This window comes from Homalodisca vitripennis, chromosome 3 (assembly GCF_021130785.1).
Source record: "Homalodisca vitripennis isolate AUS2020 chromosome 3, UT_GWSS_2.1, whole genome shotgun sequence".
Lineage (NCBI taxonomy): Eukaryota > Metazoa > Arthropoda > Insecta > Hemiptera > Cicadellidae > Homalodisca > Homalodisca vitripennis.
The window spans coordinates 35,247,458-35,270,634 of record NC_060209.1 but is presented as its reverse complement, the minus strand read 5'-3'; the positions used below and the strand labels follow the sequence as shown (position 1 = coordinate 35,270,634).

The window sequence follows — 23,177 nt, the reverse complement described above, 5'->3', positions numbered from 1 at the left end:
TTGTTACCTTATTTGGAGCAGAATATATCATAACCTTTGTAATTACATTATCATATGAATTCGATTTGAGCCAGTGTCGAATCTTTGCACGGTGTCTTTTGTTTAATTTAACTGTCATTAAAAACCGCTTGGTAAAAATGAAGATATACTAAAATGTATAGGTATTTAATGCCGTTGTATGATATCTAAACCATTTGTAGAGTTAAATTAATTCCTTCTTGATAAAATCCAATTGTGATTCATATATATATATATATTATTTTTAGTAAATTACTGTACAATTAAAACAAAGTGTTTTAAAAACGTTGGCACTATATTCCGGTGAAAACCGTCTTCAGGTGCAAAAATTGTATAAAAATATAAAAGAAAAAGAAAACAGTACAAACGAAAGTAAATAAACACTGAATAAAATAATAATAAAAAATGTACTATATATATATTCAGTCCATTATTCCTTTTGCCTGATCCCATGGCTGATCTAATCACAATCTGTTTTATTAGTCCTTATGATTTGACTAGTATCTGAAAATTATCTCAAGCAGTAGAATACATTTGTAAGTAGTCTCGTCCTAAACCCAAAACAGTCGCCGGATTGCCTCAAAACAAAGTTTTTTTTAATAACGTACGTAAAAATGGATGATAATTTACGTGTTCAAACACAGTTCAATATTTTTCCACATACATAAAAATACATTATAAAAATGAATATTTTTTATTTTTATAGATGCTAATTAAAAATGAAAATATTAAAAAATTTGTTTATGATTTATTTGTTAAAACTGGGTTGTAATATGGTTAAGGACGCACCATTCCACTTGATTCTTCTTCTTGTGTAATATTATATAACACTATAATGATGTGAGTGTGTGTGTGTTGTGTGTTGTGTGTTACTCAATCGCTAAAAACCCAGTGTACTAAAACGGTAAAGGAACATTCTTAGGGTCCCTGGTTAACAATAAAGGTATATTATTATTCTGGATTTACCACCAAGCTACACCTCGCTGTTATTTAAACCTCTTATTACTCCATTAAACAACTTTCAATTTCAAGGATAATAATTATAATAATTTATACATATGTAAAGAGGTAATAGTTAATGTGTGTTGTTATTCATCTGTCAAGTCAGTTACATTTTACCAATGTCATGTTACAAGCAGAAGTGTATGTTTGTCTAGATTTGTTTTATTTGGATTTTAATCAAATAAATGTTATAATTCATTATATTATACGTGTGTTAACTGAAACGGTAAGGAATATCTTTCAGTGAATTATGTCAGGATTGTTTGGAATCGTATTTTAAAATAATATGCTTATGATGTCCCTGCTTATTGATGGAAATGTATTTGAAGCCGCGGATAGCCGCTAGTAATAAATGCAAATTTTCAAAGTAACTAATATCTTTTTAAATCATAAAGTAATTGAATTTGACATTCAATAATACTGTATGATGTTTTTGAACAAGTATACACATTTTCAAAATTAAAGCACAAATCTCCTGCAATTACTTAATTACAATAAGTTTTAATACTGTCATAATAATAAGTCATAATACTGTATGATGTTTTGAACAAGTATACACATTTTCAAAACTAAAGCACAAATCTCCTGCAATTACTTAATTACAATAAGTTTTAAATACTGTCATAATAATAAGTCATAATACTGTATGATGTTTTGAACAAGTATACACATTTTCAAAACTAAAGCACAAATCTCCTGCAATTACTTAATTACAATAAGTTTTAATACTGTCATAATAATAAGTCATAATACTGTATGATGTTTTGAACAAGTATACACATTTTCAAAACTAAAGCACAAATCTCCTGCAATTACTTAATTACAATAAGTTTTCTTAAATTCAATTTTTGTGTTTTAAAACGCTGGAACACAAAAAGGTACAACTAACAAAGGATGTAATCAACAAGGAAAGAGAGGACACTGTACAGCACCGGTTTGTATCGCCATTATTCAAATTCTTCCCTCAGACCTGGATTGGTTTCCTTGTAATGAGAAGCCACTTCAGTTCACTGTTCCATTACCTTCCTTTATGTCAACAATTTTGTAATTAGGGATAATTTATTGTACTAGCCAAACAATTCAATATACTAATGTATGCCATATCTTGTGACAGTATCCCTGTTAACGTTCGAGTAGATTCAACCAATTAGTGAACTAAACAAACGCACAATTAACACCAGATTGGTCGCTGTTCCAATACCTTTTTGGCTCACAATTAATGTGCATTTGAAGATAACTTGAACCAATATTTTATTGCTCACTTAGAATAAGATATTAAGGACATCTCTCAATGAAAGTAGACCTATAAGACCTTTGTTCAACGTCTGGAATGCGGAGTATTCTCGTTGCGTAAGGGATTAGGGGTAACTTATGCCAAAATCCAATCTCGTACATCCCGATTCATGAGGTCTGAGGTAGGGTAGTAGCAGAAAGCGAGTCTTGTTTCTGTTTAAGCCTCTATCAGCCAAAGCGCACTACCTTAATTATTAAGCTTGTGAAAACCTTAAAACGCTAATGGAGCTTCACTGACTCTAAAAATAATTATTCTGTGCAAAATGCGATACCTATCAATCGACCCTTTACTCAAATATATAGACATTTGTGTTATTTATGTACCTCTCTTAAACATCCATTGAGTTCTCGAATTTTAAATTGACACCTTGGTCTTTGTTGCTGAATTGTCACAAAACCTTTTGAAATAAAGATTCATCTCATGTGGCCGATAGGTTTCTCCGATATTTATTACTACTACATCTTCAGGAGCGTTCAGCGACAATATTTCACAGGTAATGTAGATCGTATTTTCTAACTTATAAATTCTGCTATACCTTAATTTTCAATTTGAAACAATTTCAAAAAGTATAGTAAATCGAGAAATTGTACAATTGCTGTCTGTTTTCAGAAGGTCTTACCACATAATTAGTTTCGGAATTAGATATCGCATCGTAGTAGCTATTAATCTGCTACATGTTCATAAAGTTGTAAAGTCGAGCGGATAACTTTTCATATTTTCGCCCTCAATTTTACAGCAACACCTTAGCCTTAAAGAATCAAGTTGTGCCTTAATTAAATTTTAAAACCCAGTGTTGTAAAGGTTAATAAAGTACTTAATTTTTGACAGTGATTACCTTTGTTGAGGTACTGTATTAGTTAATAAATAATATATGATAATTTTTGCAACACGAGTTAAGCAACTTGATGTCAGTCAATTAATTGGTACGATTTAATTGCATTGTTTTTTATTTTCTATTTAAAATTTATTTAAGCCCATTACTATCTTGAGCTTTAATGAAATACTTATTATTATTATTATTATATTTAAGTGCCTTTTATGATAAGGACAGTTTACACTAATTTACAAACATCAATAGTATTGTATCATCTAAGGACACCTCGAAGCTCCTGATGCTGATGATGAGATAATACTGAAAATCAATGACAAGATTTGTTGACCACTAAATTTGGTATTGCTTACTAAGGACAGTGTTCTGTAGTGTTTCATACAATTAAAATGACACCATAAAAATTAAAATTACTACCATATAAAGTTAATATTCTAGCTAGCCAATCAAAACCTTGCAATAGATGCAATTACGACTATCGATGTCTGAAAATCCATTTAGTGCTGTTTAACTATATCGTTTTATTATAGTCAGCGTTAGTTACATATACCGGTAAGTTAAATACTTTAGACTTCCAACGTAAGGATATTTGGAATGTGTTTCAAAGGCACATGTGATAAACGAGATAGTTTCTCAAAATGTTAGGACTCGTTGTAAAGTATGTGTCAAATTTTTGAGATTTTTAGAGTATAGTCCCAACTTTGGTTAAAAATCTTTGGTTCTTTATTCTTCAATTTAAAACATTTATTTACTGTTAATTGAGTATTAGAATTATTACTAGTAGTCAATATCTCGGCATTCATAAAACTTTGAACTGGAAAAATCTATGACATCAATTTGTATTTTATGAAAACCATTTGGATAAGGTGATAGATAAAAAACATTTAAATTAAATAGGCAGACATTTAATGTTATTATGCTGTTGGTATACATACATTCTAATCCTGTTGAAATGTTTCAGATGTAGAAAGAAAAAGCATTTAACTCATAACTTTACTTGTTTAGAAAATGCTTAAGGAATGAAACAAGTGCGTCTTCAAATTGATACAATGATGTAGATATTCCAAAATTAGTTTTATAGAGTTTGAGATGAACTTTAACTTTGAAGATCATGTCAGGGACACATCTTTGATGTTTTTTAATGTAATCAATGATAGTCCTTTATAATGAAGCTTTCACGAGAAGGCTCAGTTGTTGGTCTACAGGACGTCGACAAAGTCTGACGTTATCTTTGATCAGACTTGATTATAGCCTGAGCCACTACCATGGCGTGTTAACCGTCCTGTCATTTAGATATATGTAAAGAATTACGGTGTTAGAGGTTCTCGTAATGTTTCCTGCTCATCCAGAGACTGAGCCTTTTTACGTATATCAACCTTCCAATATAAGCATAATACACTTTTATAACCATTTTTTTCATGTTGCTGTTTGTTATATTACCTAATATGACTTCGTATTTTATTATTATTCAACTATAAATTTGTTGTTATATAATGTTGTGCATACAGTTTACAAAATAATACAAATGCTCCTAAAATGTAAATTAAATGTTTTTAATAATAAGAGTTTATTATTCGTTTGAGGAAATGTATTACTTGTATGTATTATAAACCAATTGAAAATGCTTCATTATACCCTCTGTTGGGTAGACTATGGTTTATTTTTGTATTTTAGGAGTGTGTGGGAGTTTTAAAATGAGTTAAACTTCTTTAATTAACGACATATTGGGGCATGTTAACTAGTATTTTACACCTCAACTGCAATTCCAGTTGTAAGTGTAAAGAGAAACGTACTCATTGCTTTTTGTCATAGTATTATTAATGATAACAATATACAGTAGAACATATTACAGTAATAGGTTTTAATAGAGGTTCTGTATGAACATAATCTACCAAAACGTAGGAATTATTACAATAGTAAAGAGAAATAAACTAAAATTGTTGCCTCTGTTGCCTTTCTCAGTTAATAGTAACAAGGTTTGGTTTTCAATAAATAATACTCACATCACGTGAGATACGCAGCTACTGCGGCATAATTTTGCTGATGAGAACGGAACACGCTCTCCTAGAAAGGCTAACTTACAGCTAAAATGTTTTACTTGTTCCAATCTCAGCTGTACGCCAACTTTGTAACTTAAATTATACAAATAATTACTTTCACTGCGCAGTTTTTCTAAGTACACAACCGAACCTGTACAATTCCTCGCACCGCCGCTCAGGTGTCCCAGATTCGTGTTTTTTTTAGTGAATGTATATTTACTCGTCACTGCAGGGCGTAATATCACACTGGGATCATGTTTCTATTTGAAAACTACTTGTACTTTTTTAAATATTATTCAATTTGTTAAACCAACTATTTTTCTATGGAATTATTTTTATTATTTGGCAATAGATTTATTTTCATTATCATCAAAAATTTAGGCTATGAAGTTAAAAAAAAAGTAATGAAAATAAAAAATAAATAAATTATTAAATTGAGAATATAAAAAAACTATTATTTTGAAACTGAGTTGGTAGTGATTTTCTTAATATTTTAAAATTATTTTTTATTACATCATATACATTTTCTTAGAGCTTCAGTTTTAGTTTGTAGATTATATATTTAAAACTTAAAAAGATATATTGTTGCATTTAATATAAATTTCCGTATTATTTTACATAAATCAAAAAAAGAAAGATTGGAATTACCATTTCAGAAATGTTGTTACCACGTACACTCCAACTGTGGTGTTTAAAAGTCTCCAGTTTAACTCACCGCATCTACCCGCACCAACTACGTGAGTTCATAACTTTAAAGTTTACATTTTTATATTATAAGATATTACTAACGTTAACTTTGGAAAATTGTCTGTAAAACTTTTATTTGATATTTACAAGTCAAAAGGTGTTTTCGACAAAATATTTCTTAGCATTGCTCCCAGAATATATTCAAAATCAACATAATCTATCTTTTTTCGACATAGCTTTTTTTCGAATATTTTTAAAATCAGCACTACTATTTACTTCCCTTTGTTTAAGTTTGTTATTGACGATGGAAGGTTTGGAAGGATAACAGGATTTCGGACATTTTCCATCGTTAACCTATAACGAAGACAAATGCCCAAAATTTTCTTCGACTATTTATTTGAAATGGTACGACAACATATGAAACATATATATCTGACGCGATATATAGCTGCAAATTATTCAGACATTTCCCTACTAGACACTCCGGAAAATACCGATACAAATTATTCATCTTCTCCTCCACAGAGTACAACCTTATAGCATTTTTAACTGCGACAATATTTCATTTTCCATCAACCTGTTTAAAATAATGTTAAACCAGTTACAGTAAGCTGTGATCTTGTAATAACAACCTTGCTGTAACGGGATTCAAAGACCTGCGTTCGTGCCAACGATACAGAAACTAATTTTTTCTTATTACGCCATTTAAGTTTTTTAAGACAATTAATTAATAATAACTAAACAGGTTACTAAATTTGTTTTTGGTACGCTGATCAAGGCAAAACATACTCAGTTTATAAATTTATTTTCAAATAAATGTGTGAATTAATATCTTAATGTGTCACGTCTCATGATGAAGTTTTAAATAGGAAAAATTTATTGTTGCCATACAACATTAAGTTCGAAAGTTACTATCCATCATAGATATGTGTTAAGAAGAAAGCAATTGGTTTACTGTACTAGTATTAATTTTGTACGTATAATTGTATTTTACAAATCATATACATTGGTTAAAATGTTAAATGTTAAAATTGTTTTGTGCGATAGTGTTTTTATCACAGATTGGTGACAATAGTGAAATGCTCTATTCAAAAACCTTGACCAACCATGCAAAATTGAGTTAAAATCAATCCATTTGTATACTTTCACGAGTTAAATGAAGCATTTTATAACCGCACATTACTATAACTCGGATTAGTAGGGAAATTTTTACCTTGTTATTTTTTATAAGATGTCTTATGGACTGAAAATTAATTTGTACGAAATAGTAGGTGAATAAAACACCGTTTATTGTTGCTTTTTTTCAAGTTTATAAAGATACAAATTTATTTGATAACTAAAATATATTCACTAAATTTATTATATTTAATAACAGAGGTATTTGACACGCACGCTGTGTATTCTTAAGGTGTATCTATTTTTTTAGAAAATCCTATAAGAATTTAAATATGGCTTTCAAATTTCAAACAGCTTTCATCTACAAAATAATACTTTTCACACTTTTAAGAATAAATAAAACTAATAACTAAGAAAGTAATAAAAGTTACTAACTAAAATGTTTTGACTATGCACTCTCGCGATGTTGGCCCACAAGAATGTTGACAGTCGACTGTCAGTCTGAAACAGTCTTCAGAAAAAGTGACGTCGTTTTACATTAGTGTTTTTCTCCTCGTATTACCCCAGAGATTGTTAGTGGTTCTGTTACAATATTTGTGTAACCTTGGCCCATAGCTACTCTTAGAGCTAAATACACTCACTGGCTTAAAACTACTGCTGTGAACTACCAGTCTCGATAAATTTTGTAATCGTTAAGAGTGGCTTATATTTGATAAAAAAAACTTTAAAAATTGTGCTTAATTTTGTGACGATTGAATACGTATTTAACTCTTTTATTGGATACTCAAACATCGTTAACAACTTTAAAATATCCACAGAAGTAAAACCCTTTAGTTTTTACAACATCTCATAACATCGCCTTGGTAGTTGAAGATTGCGTTTCATTTCAACAGTAATATTTAATCATTAATTTTCATTTTAAACCTTTTCCTGTAAAATCTTTAAAATTTAAATAGGAGGTTAAAAATAGTTTCATACTTAATTAGCAATTAGGGTGATATATTCTATCATGTTATAAAATATTATTGAATGGTTTATTGGGTTATATATTTCGCTAATTTATCCTTTTACACTGAACGATTGAATACTGGATCCTGCACGAAGGTAGAATCAGCTCTTATTATTAACATTTCAAGATTCACTAAATTAATCAAAATTTAAATATAATAGTAGAAATATGCTAGGCAATTATGGCATTTTATAATTTGAAAAACGCAATAACAACTGAACTTATAAAAATAGATTTGCTTAAGTCAATTTTATGATCATGTACATGTACCGTATGTATTCCGTTTACATTTATTTTTAATAACTAATCATATTTTTCAACATAAATTCCCTGTGACTAGTTATGGTTTAACATTGTTTTGAAAAATCTCTTAAAGCTGTTAACCATACACACTGTTTAACGTATGTCTACTTTCGTTGCTAAACTACAAAGAGCCACCTCATTTATTACATCATAAGTGCTTTAAATGAAAAGCTAAATTGGTTAAAAAGCTAGTCTTCGAATTAAGATAGGATGATTACGGTTCACCACGGTTCAGTTGGTACTGAAACTGCTGGAGATGGCCGATGCATGGGCAATAAAATATGATGGAGTGTTGGTGAGAAGTTCGAGTTATTTCACGGGTACTTAAAAAAACTATTTCATTCTTAGACTTCAGGTTTGGAAAAACTTTTCTTTAAACTTGAATAAAAAATAGCATGGAGATTAAAATATTTTCAACTGACAGTGACTAATTTCACTTTTTAGAATGTAATTTAAAACGAATACGCCCATGATTTTCCAGTTTTTCAACAGGAAACTGCGTACTATGTCACGGGTAACAGCTAGCTTTTTATATGATATGAAATATTAAATTTTAAGTGTAGTTAGTTGCACAATCACGCTTACAACAAGAGCGAATATGACGCCGAGTAAATATTATCAAGAAATTACTAATATACCGTGTCAAAATATAAGTGTGCGGAGCACTAATGAAATGCAAAGAGATGTTGCTTGTGATGTGGGTTGTGACATTTACATTTCATCTGTGGGAATTACCTGTACCAATCTCTGTTAACGTAGGTTGTGTAGCAACTACTGATCATATCACTATAAGAGCAGATGTCATTAGTTAAAATTATTATTTAAAACGACAAATTACATGCACAGATTATTATTTTGAATTGCCATTAATTTTCATATTGAAATTTATTACTGTTGACTTTGAACATACAACTTTCCTATTGATGAGTATTATAGAGAAATTTTCTATGTGAGATATAACGATATATACTTCTATAACTGCATTCAGATTTTGGCAAAACCACAACTGCACTGCTTTGATTAATATGTTTACAGATTTATTCCAAGCCTGCTAATTTATCAAACCTCTCTTTGGTCCTAATTAATACGTGACTCATTGCTTCGGACCGGGTATGAAGATTTAAAGTGAACCTCCTATAACTACCGCTAGGATTTCGCTGCACTTTACTCAGTCAATCATCTCCACTCCATCCCCATATCCGGTCCAAGACGGAATGTCACGTATCAAGGTCAAATAGAGGTTGTATTTTTTCTACCAGACCTCGTATTTGATAAATTTTAGAACACAGTATTCGTCCTAGGTTCAGTTCAAGAATCATAATAAAAAATAAATTTAAACTAAGTAAATATATGCAAACGCTATGATTCGATGTCATTCGACTTCTACAATGTTCAGTTATTTTCAGCATTCTACTGTGTTTTTTATATGCTGATTGATCAGTATGTATCCAGAAGAGCTTTATGATTCTTTCAAGATCCGATGGAAAGTATACGTCACAAAAAGCAACAAAGTTTCTCTTTGTGCATATCTTAATATTCTGTCTATTTTATTACTGACTGTGTCCATGCATACATAAATAATACTCTAGAAATAGCATTATAGAATTCAGAAAATGAATAATATCAACGCACCTGAGACCAACACTTGTGGTACGACAGAGTCCAGTAAATATGTCGAATTTAAGAAGAGTTGTGGCTCTACATTTCTGAATGGTTAAAAAAGTTGTATTTTTCTAACACAACTAATATATATAATAAATAATATATTGGAGAATTATTTTTACTTCGCTCAAATTTTGTGTAATAGCTGTCCACTTTATCTTAATACTATATAAACAAACCATTTGCACTATTTACAGAGCCTTTTTTAACAAATTTAAAACTATTTTATTACTATTTACTTTACTTTGCTGTTTAGCAGTTTTAATTTATTAAATTTATTTAGGGACTTAAGCTATTCTGTGTCTATAAAAATGAATTATTTTGAGAATCATTCAAAACAATACATAAGTATTAATAACTTGTGAAAGGTTCAAATTTTGTCGTAGGAGATTTGGATAGTATCGACCCTTGTGGAATTTATGGATTGTATATTAGAGGCAGACGTATTGTTGGTGCTCTGCAAGTTATTATGGGTTGGACAGATAGTAATACACGAGACTCTAAATGCAACAACTTTTATGATAAATAACCTGTAAAGTGACATCGCATGCATTTTCTCACTGATAAGGTATACGATACTGATTAAGTAGATGATTACAGATAAAATAATATAATTCCTAGACTAAACCAGGGAAATAGTATGATATACTGAACGTGGGTTGGGAAGCAAGAATTTTACTGTATCATGTAGTTATTATCTTCACATATGGATGGCAACTATCATAATGTCAGTATTGACATATTTTAGTATTATTGATGTCAGTAACAATATTTATATCCATACAATTTACACAACTATACTGAATCCTATTTAATCCTACCTCATTAAAAAATAATATATAGGTATATATATTTATTTTTTTCTCGGAGCAAAAAAGGAAATTAAACATTTTGCGTTTGAAAATATAATTAATTGAGTGAACTGGAAGTTCAAAACCTGAAATAAGATACACGCACTTTTGCTTAACTTCTGGTTCTCTTAATCATGAACACTGTAAAAATGGTTGTCTAATGCACTACACGAATATAGTGCTAATTCTACTAGAAAAATATTGTAGGACCCTATCATATTATATCACAAGTGCTTTCACTAAAAAAACTATGAACTTCTACTTTGGAGTTCCTCAACATTAGTCTAAAATAGTTCAGATTTTACTGAAATCGTGGGAGCTGTTCAAACAACTACACGGAATGTTGCATAGTAATTGCGTGCGAAGTCGCAGGTACGTGCTAGTCTTAGGATTAGAACCCGAAATATTTAGTACTACCTCAAATTTAATTTAACAAAACAAACCTTATTTAATGGCTAGACTGCAATTTCTAATTGAGTGACAATGACAACTTTATATTACAAAAGATTTTCGCTCAGTGATATAAATAATTTAATATTGAAATTCCCATGGCCAGATCTAATTAGATACTCGTATTTATTTATGCATATATTTATATTATTCTAGATTGCCAATACTATTGTACGTATCGACTTTGGTGAAACAGCTGACTTGTTTCATTTTGCAAAGAACTGTAAATACCCTTGTGAAATTTTAAAACCTTAAAAATGTTTTCCTCCGGTTAACATGAAAGAATAATTAGGGCGCGAACGCAGTCCCCGCTACCAAAAATTACGGGCCCAAGATACCCACATTTGGGATATTCGCAGGAGTCATCCCGACCGTAGTTTAATGTAAAGACCTCATCCTGAGGGAACCGCCTTCGTGATCATGGTAACCCCTACGCCAGGTAAGTATGTATTCCCGCAGACTCTTGGTTCCGACCAAAACAAAAGTGTCATCTACCACCGAGAGGCAAGCGGCAAGACACAGTTTTTATGGCCAATTTTTCATGTTAACACTGTATTATTTTAGCAAGTAAATTATAATTTGTACAGGTTTTAAACACCACGGCGCGGAAAATATTTCCGCCGGTAGCACCGCCATATTGCGGTCTGTGTAATAATAATCTCACGAATACCTCTCTCTAATCGTGAGATTATTACTCTTTTCACCAGTCGGTTAGAGTACTATGGCTATTCAGATTGAAAATTAAACTCCACTGGACCGTGCACTAGTGAAAACAGTTAGATTTGAATCGCAATATCGCGGTGAGACAATTAATTCTCATATGTCCAACTGGTTATTACAATGACCTAGTCCAAGACTGGGTTCCGTTCACAACAAGATAATACTTCAAGGGATAATTTTTGTTGCATGATCTTTATTAAACCATTTCAACACTGAAGTGTTTACTAACCACGATGAAGAGACGAAGTTCTCCTACCTGAGCGTGAGGCAGGCGCGTGACTGTGTCTCACCATGACGCGGTGTACGCTCCATCAATTTATTGCTATTTTAACTATTACTCAAAGTTTTATGTCCTTAGTCCGGAATGCGCAACTTGTATGTTACATGTCATGTTAAATTATTAAACATTAAACCAAACTAAACAAAATAAGCAAATAATGAAAGGCCCAAAATATTTTTAACTTATCAGCTTAACATCTGATGTGTGCATCATCGAGGGACCAGTATATTATACTATTTTTTGGAAAAAGACGGGGAGCTAGAGCCTGCTCCACTACTTTCACGGGTTGACCCGGCATTGCAGTACCGCCGGGATAGGCCTACCCAATACACTAAGCTAATTCATACACATATAAAAGTATATGCAGTAATCCATTAACGTTTGATGGTGTATAATTTTCCTATGTTTATTGTTAACACGTGGAGAAAAAAAAACAAATTAAAATATTTACAGTACACACTTTTGTGACGAAACTGTTACCACTATTACAGTACATCACAATTGATGATGTTTACAGGTTGGTATTACAATAAATTAAACTGACCATTTTTGTAAAGTGTCTAATAAGTTTGTTTTTTAAGCGAATTTCAATACAAATGTATTTATTTGCCACAAACGTGTATTTATTTAAGGCTCAAAATTATTACACGAAGAAAATATTGAAATAAATTAGAACAGTACGTAATTTTATAAAATAAAAAAAAATGCCAACAGCGCGTAATGTTCCCAAGCGGCCACCCATCGAGTACTAACCACGCCCGACGTTGCTTGACTTCGATGATCGGACGAGAATCAATTGTGGTTCTTTCCAATATAGGTTTATTGTTTCTACTTGCATTATTTAAAGGAGCAGCATGGTTATTAATATTTTACAGTTGTTAGATGAGTGTAATTATCATTATGAAGTTAAATATCCTAGCAGTGGTAATTCAAGATGGTATATTCAACGTGGTGTGGTCTTTGGCGAAAAACTGGTTGAAACAATTGTTTGTAGGGTTCTTTAGCATTCAATAGTGAACAACAGTCATTATTCGTGGTACCTATTGATACAAAAACAAGTGTGTAATTTAATCATATATATTTTTCAAAAATATATATACACATATAAAAAATATATATGAATTAAATTAAAAAAATAATATATATATATATATATCACAGTTTTTGCAGTTTCTTTATATTATCAATATATCTTTAATGCATCTTCGTAGTTTAAATACATGAGCTAAATAACTCCTTTCCAAATAAGACTATAATTTATGAAAGTTTTAATTCAAAATAGTTGATATAATATTTTTTAAAATTCTTTGTTTGAAGGTTATTTTTGACGATGGTTATTTCAAAAGGTTATTTCAAAAGGAAATTAATTGAGGCAACATACATTAAATTGGCAGACCAACCAATCAGTCAACCATCAGTCGAGATTAGGCCGTTTTGGTTGCCAACTAAAAAATGAACTAAAGAGAAAACCAAAAGTATCAAACGGATCGGATATTTGTAATAAACCAATGCGGAGTCACAATATGGTTTTTAAGAAGTTCATCTCGCATGAATCAATAATAACGAAAGGGCCCATTCCTGTCCCCCTTCCCTTGTATTTCCGCCATCTTGTTTTAGCCAGCCGTCACGATTACCATTGGCTAGTCCCTCTGGTCAGTCGTAGGTGGTTAGTAGACGATTGAAGACGTATTGTGACCTGTATTCCGTAGTTTAGTTTTAATGATTAGTGTTTGGTATAGTTTTGTGTTAAGTGCATGTCTTTAGAGTTAGTGAAGTTGACAAACAACATGTAGGTTGCGATTCCTGACTTAGGCGTGCCACAACGCTTTAGTAAGATTTGTTTATTTTTAAACCTAGTTTGTAATTATGTATTAGGTTAGTTCTTTACCTGAAGAAGAGATCAGATTGCAGATCTCGAAACGTAGTGTTACTGTTTTCTTGTTTCACTGAACGATGGCAAATGTCCGGAAAAATCCTGTTTCCTTCATTTTTAAAATACCTGAGTTTTTAATTTGAAAAGACTTGTTATTTCAAAACACAACTCCAATTGTTTCCTTACAAATCAATATTTTGATTTCATTGAGAAAATCTATGTTTTTTTTTTGCCAGAACATGTATGAATAACAAAGAGTGTAATGGACATTGTGTAGCACAGCGATCCGTTATCGCCATTATTCGTCCCTCAGACCTGGATCGGTTTCCCTGTAATGCGAGGCTACTTCATTTCACTGTTCCGTCTTCTTTCTATTTTGTCATTAAAAATAATTTCAGCCAGTTATTGTGCTAGCCAAAGAGTTAAATATTTAGTTCATGCCTCTGTCCATTACCTGTTTTCTTATGTCAACAGTACTTACTACCTGAAGAGTTTTTCAGCCATAAACTCTACTACACAAAAAGCAGTTAGTATTTATCTTGTACAATTCCCCAACAACGGTTACTCTCTTCACTTTAATTTTAACATTGTTCATTAAAACTATTACTTCTTTTTAACTTTTATTTAAGATACCGTGGACACTAAAGAAATGCTTAAAATGTAAGAAAAACGTATTCAGCCTTTAAGCAATGTGCAGGGATTCTTTATATAATCCGGTAAGGCTTACATATTTTATATATCGTGAAAGTTTTGCTATTGCATGAGGGAAAGGATTACAATTTCCGCTGTCAAGGTGATTCGTACATTTCGTAAAATTTATTCCGTGTGGTGTATCCTGAAGTGTCCGATTCTAAAATTACAAATGAGTCTAAGCATTTCATTGAAGTTATAAAAATGTAAATGTCTCAATGTATTGTGAACGTATAGCATTACAAATTAGCACTGAAACTGTTATAAAAATATTGATTTTTAAGTGAGAACAGAGGGTATTATTTATTTAGTTCACATTTTCTTGTCAAGACGTGTTTAAGTCTTAATGCTGCAAGACAATCACAATGCTGTATGTAAAACTATTGAAACAGAAATTAATATGAATTATTAATAGGTGATTGAAATAAATAGAGTTATATATGTTTCCAAATAACACTATACCGTTATAAAATATAACACTCAGTTACTGAGTTGTTATGTTTAAATACCTATGCGTTATATTTCTGTACCATCTGATAACAGACGAAACATGACCAATATGCTGTGCGTTTTGCGGAAAAGCAAGCGAACAAGCAGCCTTTTGCAATTCTCTACTGCGTGTGAGGCCGGTGAGCCAATTGCCAATTGTTTCATGGCGATTACAGGTGCTAAGAAAAGAATTAATATTAAGCCGGAAGAATTTGAGAAGTCAATATTTCGTCCAGACTTCCCTCTGCCAGTTTTTGCTGGTGTTTTTCAGTACCGATTTGGTTCTTACAATTGTTACTGCAGTGGTTTAACTCTTGTCTCAGGCGATTTACTTTACAATACAATTTCTTTTCCACGCTCTTCATCAAATTAAGCCAATTAAGCAAACTTAAAATCACTCTAAGCTAACACATAGTTCGTATAAAATAAGAATATTAAGCATGAAAAATATCCTGAGTTTTTTCCCAACTGCAATGTCCAAAAATGGATTTAGAACATAGTTGCTAAATATTTTAGTGATTTATTATTACAATTTTCAAAGTTATCCGGCCTTTTTAGGTTGGCACAACTTACTTTTTGATAATTTAGTGATATCGCCAAGAAAACAAACTGAATACTATTTCAATAAGCATAGTATAGTAAAAAAATTCAAACAAGAACCTGTTTAGGCAATATTCTTGTTATTTTTGATTTTTTTATGCAACTCTTCTAAAATTTTAACAAAGAATAATCCAGTCACAGGTTACTACAACGCATTCTACTTTATATTTTTAGAATACAGAGATCAATGACTCAACAAATTTGTAAAACACAATCAATTTCATCACTTGGAACAAAGATAGATCCAATTTACATGCAAATACGTCGCCCAAACAATAATGAGGTCACAAAACCTGTGACCGGGCGGCCGCGGCGCGGCGCCTTACTTTCATTGGGTATTCGTAAAACTGTCACCTACTGAAATTGCAGTCTGGAGTAGTGACATGTTTTAAATTATTAGCAGCACCCTTATTATGGAAAGAATAGCCAGACAAACACTCATTACGTTTTAAACAAATAAGGTGTTACAGCATTTTAAAGTTTATCCCGCTTAGGCTCCTTCCCTCCCTCGGATTGGATTAAAAAGTCCTATATTAAAAGAAGTACATTAGTTTACTGTCCTATAAAAGGAAAGTTAATTACAAGCCCTATTAATAATAATCTACCTTACAGTTACTTTAATTTTTGATAAAAAAATGTAGTGTATATTGAACATTTAAAATAACAGTAGACACATAAATATTGAGAGTAAACGAAAATTCAGTCAATTATTATGCTATCAAAACAACAGGTTGTGGAAGCGAGGAATTCAAACTGAAATGTTATTTTATTTACCGTTTTGTATTCTCTACAATATCAAACAGCATAAACGAAATAATAATTCGTTGAAATTATTTCTGGAATACACTGAGTTTCCTGGAATCATATATTACACAATTTGTTTGGAATGAATTCCTACGAGAACGTTTATCTAAATTTTCTGGAACATGTTAAAAGTGTAAAGTTTAATGTCAATGTGGTGGTAATATTATCTAAAAAAAAGTACTAAAATTAGTAATGTTACGTATAGAATCAATGTTTATGTACTTTTGCCTTTGATATATAATGTCAAAAATCTGTAACGCATAAGCTAATAAATATAAAATTGTAATTGATATAGGCATTGTTTTTTTAGGTATGGATATTTACAAATACATTTTTTGAAAAGCAACAAAAGTTAATGTCATAGTTTTCGGGATGTATGAAATGATTGTAAACCGTTATAACGTATACTATAAAATAACGAGACGGTGAGAAATATGATCATGACACTTATTGAAGCTGCGTACGATATTCACGCAGCTTCAATGTGCTTGTGTTATTAGCTGATTTTCATTACGACCCGAGAATTTAAAGATTGCCCAAATCGTAGACGGTATTCTAGAGACCCTTGCTCGCAAATATAGGATTCAGAGAATATTGTGGAGTGAATGAATGAAACCCTTTTAGGGTGCATAGGCGGACTCAGTCCGACATTGGTATCTCGGCCGTTCCGGTCCAAGGCCAGACTCAGTCCGACATCTGTTGCATCGTGAATATCTAAAAAAAAATCATTCGGACTCATATTTTGTCGATTTAACGTCTCTGTAGATCTTTTTAAAGAGTTTTGAATAACCAGTCACAAGTTACCTTCCTCTATGGTTTCACTTTCGGCATTATTACGATCCGTAGTTGAAAACCTGCGTAGTGTTTATTTTCTGCCGACCAACGACTTGTAGCGTCTGCTACATTTGTTTAAAGTCGTTTTTTAGGAATAAATACAGACTTCTTATTATTATGCAGTTGTTAACAAACAAACACGTAAAGTGAGTTTTCATTTTCATCTGAAATGGCGTCTTCAAGCCGAGGCGTCGGTGATGAAAATGTTTTGCATGATGATGTCATTGATGATGCACTGTTTTATTTTAATAGTAACGATGATGATTTTGATCCTGATTTTACTATTTCTAAGGACCAATGTGTAGTAAGTGACCGTGATTTAGATGACAACGAGACTGAACAACTTTCTGCATCAGGTAAGTATAGGCCTAGGCCTAGGCCCACGCAATCCTGGACTCTATCCTTACTTGTGTTTTGAAAATATTATACTAAATAAAACTAAAAAGAGTAGGCCTGGAGTGATTTGTTTTAGTAAATAGGTTCAGATAGTAAATGTTCTTTTTTGTTCATTTTTAATGTTATGAGTCTAATAAGCCATTGTTATATGAATTACTTTACCTATTTTAGTTTTTTACTATCCTACTAATATTATATTTAGTTTTGTGAAAAAGAACGGAAGTAATTGATATAGACCTAATTATTTTTGCAAGTAGCCTACATCGTTCAAAAGACCAAAAGAGAGGTTGTGTAAATTTTCAGCAGATTTGAAACAAATATGTAAACATTTTGATCAAAACAGTGCAGCTACTTGTAATTTTGCCAAAATCTGAATGCAATTATAGACGTATACAGGGTGTCCAAAAAGTCCCGGGTCGGTTAAATATTTTTCAAAATATTTAAAATAGAGCTACAAAACCTTACACAAAGTTAATGGACATAAAAATCTATTTTATCACATATTCAGTGATCCGCTACTTCCTCAGGGAGGCGGCCCGCTAGGAGTCAAAAGAAAAACTTAAATGTATGAACAGGTTGATATGCATATCAAATAAAATGTCTTTATTAGTAGAGTACAGAGCCGCAAACCCGACCTCAAACGGATAACCGAGTCAAAAATGACAGCCGTTCAAAGATGGCTAGAGTTTTGGGTCCAAAAAGTCCCGGGTCGGTTAAATATTTTTCAAAATATTTAAAATAGAGCTACAAAAACCTCACACAAAGTTACTGGACATAAAAATCTATTTTATCACATATTCAGTGATCCGCTACTTCCTCAGGGGAGCGGCCCGCTAGGAGTCAGAAGAAAATATTAAACGTAAGCATAGGTTGATATGCATATCAAATTAAAGGTCTATACTAGTAAAGTACAGAGCCGCAAACCCGATCTCAAACGGATTAACCGAGTAAAAAATGACAGCCGTTCAAAGATGGCTAGAGTTTGCAACTTAGGTTAATGTACCAAAATACACTGATGAGCTTTTTGACTTTAACTTTACTAACCCAAAACTGTTTACAATTGAATCTGTCATTCAAATGACCCTCAAACACTTTAAGAAACACCTCATGTCCATTTTTTTATGTTAGCAAAGTTTAAAGTCAAAAAGCTCATCATGTTGCATGTATATTATTATATGTCACATGGAAACTTTCTCTGTAATACTTTATATGGCTGGAAAGCTTGATATCTCAACCTTTTTTGTATCTGCTATTTAGCACATTGTTAGCAAATATTACGTATACAGTGCTTGGTCACTACTGTAATTCACATAGCAATGACAAGTTACTATCTATCTTTTACTATAAATTTAAAAAACTGTTTAAAACCCCTATTAGTTATCTTTTGACGGAAATAGGCTTCTTAGACGTGTGTATGTATACCGGGTGTCCCAAAAGTCCCACCTCCCCCCTTCTAACTTTTGAACGGAATAGTGTTTTTAGAGTAACTTTTCAATAAAACTTTGACAAGCCGTTGTTTCGTACTGGATTAAAATAGAGACCTCTAGTCTATGGCATTGTTCTTCTTTTATGAAAACCTTTAAAATGAAGTATCATTTGATGGGGGTTTGCATTTAAAAATTTTGACTTGACCCTCAAACCCCCATTTTGGGTTGAGGGGCTAAGTTTCTCATGTAGTGCAATAATCATCATTTGTCATTATATAACTACCCCCCTAAAGGATATTGGTTTGTTTAATTCCGTTCAAAAGTTAGAAGGGGGATGGGACTTTTATATATTTCCCGGTATATATTTCCTTCATCGGTGAAACAGCGTAAACTTAACTATAGCACAAAAATACTCAGACCAGAATAAATGACAATGACCATAAATACACATTCAATTGTATTGATCGTGGAAACAAGCAAACAACAACAACATTGGCGTCGCAAATATTATTCATTCGAACCAGAAGTGCTCTTACGTTCTAAGCCTACGACATTATGTGCAAAGCCATGGGTAACTGTTGTTCTTTTTAAGGATTTCTTATTTACACATTTTTAAGCACTTTTTATTACGCAACTTATGTTTTAAAATAAACCAACTATCCCCCGCTGCACACAAATGAATTTGCGGAATATTTAATAAAAATATAAGAATTTTAATATTTTATGTCAAATGAAGGTAAATTATTATTTTAAAAACCCTAATGTGTTTTCTTTTACTTTGTAATTGTTATCCATACAAAGATAATCATTTACATTCAAACTCATCATCTTCAGTTTTGGAGGTCAATGGCTAAGATATCACTACAAAACATTAGAAAACTTACGTAAAGAGCATATTTATGCTTATTTTTCAAAAACCATATGAGTAAAGAAAAATTTTAAACGCACTTTATTTTTTCTTAAAGAGACTTTAAAGATTATGTACAACATTATGTATGTCTTATGTATTTTATAAATTTAAGTTGGGGTCAACACCAAAATACTCTTTAAAGTAGTCATGTGGTATATAAGAATGAAGCTGAGTTTATTGTAAGCAACAAATCGGAAACAGAATAAAACAAAACTAAAACGTATAAAAAAAGGGTTTTCCGTAAATTTCAATATTTAAAAAGAATGCCACCACGTTGAAACAAGTTGAAATAAATGAATTCTGTTTTCGTTAATGAGTTCCTTTTAACAAGACCTTCAAAATTATATATGATTTTCCCTATTACAAATACTTTAAAAAAAATTTAATTCCAGCACTTGACTCTTAATTTTGGAACACATAGAAATTTAGGAATATATTTTCAATGGACTTCCCACGAACGATTTATGGTGATAGTGCTTTGTTTTGTGCCAATACACCAAATCATTCTTCCGCTATACACACTGCACGGGTAGCCTGCCTCACACCGTATAAAACATTATGTTAATTGAGTTTCATTCGCTAGAAATTTATTGTTTGTTATTGTTCAATCATGGCCACTATGTAAATGTATTCAAATGAAAACAAGGATGTTCTAGTTGAATAAATCGTTATTCATATTAGTTTTAGTCATCCACACTTTCCATATATACCTATTTTACTGTATTCAGAATAGATTTTGTTCAATTATAAGAGTAAAACATAAAAAGTAATCTTAAAAGTAATTTGTCAGACGAGGGTTTAAAGAGGAGCCAAGTTTGCCTTTACTTAGAGACATGACCATTAAAAGACAAAAAGTCCATCAGGCAACAAAATTTAATGTGCTCCGAGATTGATGAAGCTTTGACACAAACCATCTTCGGGGGTTTTTTAGATATTCGTGTCACATAAATGTGAAAGAAATTGATGAAAATGGAATAAAATGTGTTTTTGTCTGTTTATAGTTATTATGCACTTTTTAGTAAAACATTACCTATATAACTACTATATATGTGATTTGATTTAAACAAAATTTAATTTCACCAGGCACCTGGAGCATTGTTTAGTTTGTAATATGTACAAACACGGGGATTTATATATAATTTCTCAAATATACAATATAAAAGTAATGTAGAAAAGAAAAATGTCAGTCTCATGTCCAAACATTGAAATGAGTCGTAATGTGTGTGAGCCTATAGTATAAATGAAGTTTTGTTACCATCAGTATAAAGCTACATACGAGGGCTACCCAGAAATTAAATAACGTTTCGCTCTGTAGCCTCTAGGGGCGGGACTACCACTGCCATTTTGATGTCATGAAGTATCTATCTCCGTTTAGTGGCTATTCAGCCGTGCTATCTGGAGGTTACATGTGTTAGTTTCAGTAATATTAGTACTGGAACTAAGTTAAAGTTTATACCCAGCAGGGATCACTTCTGGCTGGTTTATACCTTCCAGTTGAACCCACCACTGGGTACAGCAAAAACCGATGTGTCACTTCAATCTGGGCAACCTTATGGATTTCCAGGAGCGGCACATCACTAACCGCATATGTCGATATTCTGGGGTTCATGGGTAATTCGATAGGTCTAGTCTACTGTGGGAGATGACTGTTGGAATTGGTGGTGTTCCCTAACCTCAGAGGTTCTTGCTAACCTCACCAAGGGTATGCCACCCCCTGCCTATTTTGACTGGAGAGGCTGGTTCAGTGCTGGCCTCCCGTTCTTCCAGGGGGACATGACTTTGAGATGTAGTGCCCTAATTCTTCCTCATGGATCTCGATAGGAGGCGGCCGCTACCCCCTAACCTTACCCATCTTGAATATCCTGTCACTCCGGAAGCAGCACAAAGGTTCTTACAGGGTTTAAGTGCAATTTATAAGCTTCTTGGCCTAAGAAAACAAAAAAAGCTAAGTTTACAAGTTTTGAGGGAGATGCATAATTTAGACCATACATTTCTTTCTTACACACATACACTTATTCGTTGCTTCACAGAAATAATAAGAGAAGTTTTATGAATACTCAGCGGTGAATATTGCAAATAAAAATTTTATAGATTTTTAACTCTAGAACACGTAGGTGATTCGTGAGGTTTTTGAAATTATAGAGTACAGTTTAGATAATTATAAATGTACAGTGCTATATAGTACTGCAATTACCGTTTTCAAATTATTGTTTTAGAAGACAAATATGTTATGTCAATATTCAAATTGTACAACAATATACCAAAGAACCTCTAAATGAACTCAATCATTCTTGGAGTACACAAACGAGAATGTGCTAAAACCGTATTTTAAGCACAATATATTCGTATTTTCAGTTCCACAAGTAACGAATGATGTAATATAACTAATTATCGAATTAGCGCGTTCATGTTGTAATCAATACCGCAGCAAAACAGCTTAAAATTCCATCAAATATCAAAGGTTAAGAATATTATTGCAATTGCATTAATGAGCACGTTATGGTAAAAATCCTACTTTATATTAATTATTCCTCAGTACATGTGGAAATTTAACATAATTAGGAGGATACCGTAATATGATTAGATGTTTTCATATGACATTCTTGTTTCTACAAACAACAACAATGGCAAAAATATTCTGTGCCGCATTAAATTATTATGCATTTCACTAGAGTTTATCAAGTCCGTTTGGCAGTATCAGTATACATTGGGAGTTTTAATGCGCGATTGTACACTGGTAAAATAATTCTCTTTGTCGTTGGCAGGCTTCATTGATATTTCATTGATTGCTTATATTGTTTAGTATACATTAAGGGTAACAAAAAATATCATAGTTAAAAACGTTGTGTATTAGTTACAAATTTTGTTAGCAAAGAAGAACTGAAAACTGAAAC

General features: G+C 31.8%; 1 non-coding gene and 1 pseudogene across 1 annotated transcript; one reads left to right on the top strand and one right to left on the bottom strand.

Annotated features, from left to right (window-relative positions):
* Positions 1-11,548: 11,548 nt before the first annotated feature.
* Positions 11,549-11,707, bottom strand: LOC124358798. The gene has a single exon (XR_006922081.1). It is a non-coding gene; the product is annotated as a U1 spliceosomal RNA (small nuclear RNA).
* A 724-nt stretch (positions 11,708-12,431) lies between these two features.
* On the top strand, positions 12,432-12,588 carry LOC124358800 (annotated as a pseudogene).
* The last annotated feature ends 10,589 nt before the right edge of the window (positions 12,589-23,177 follow it).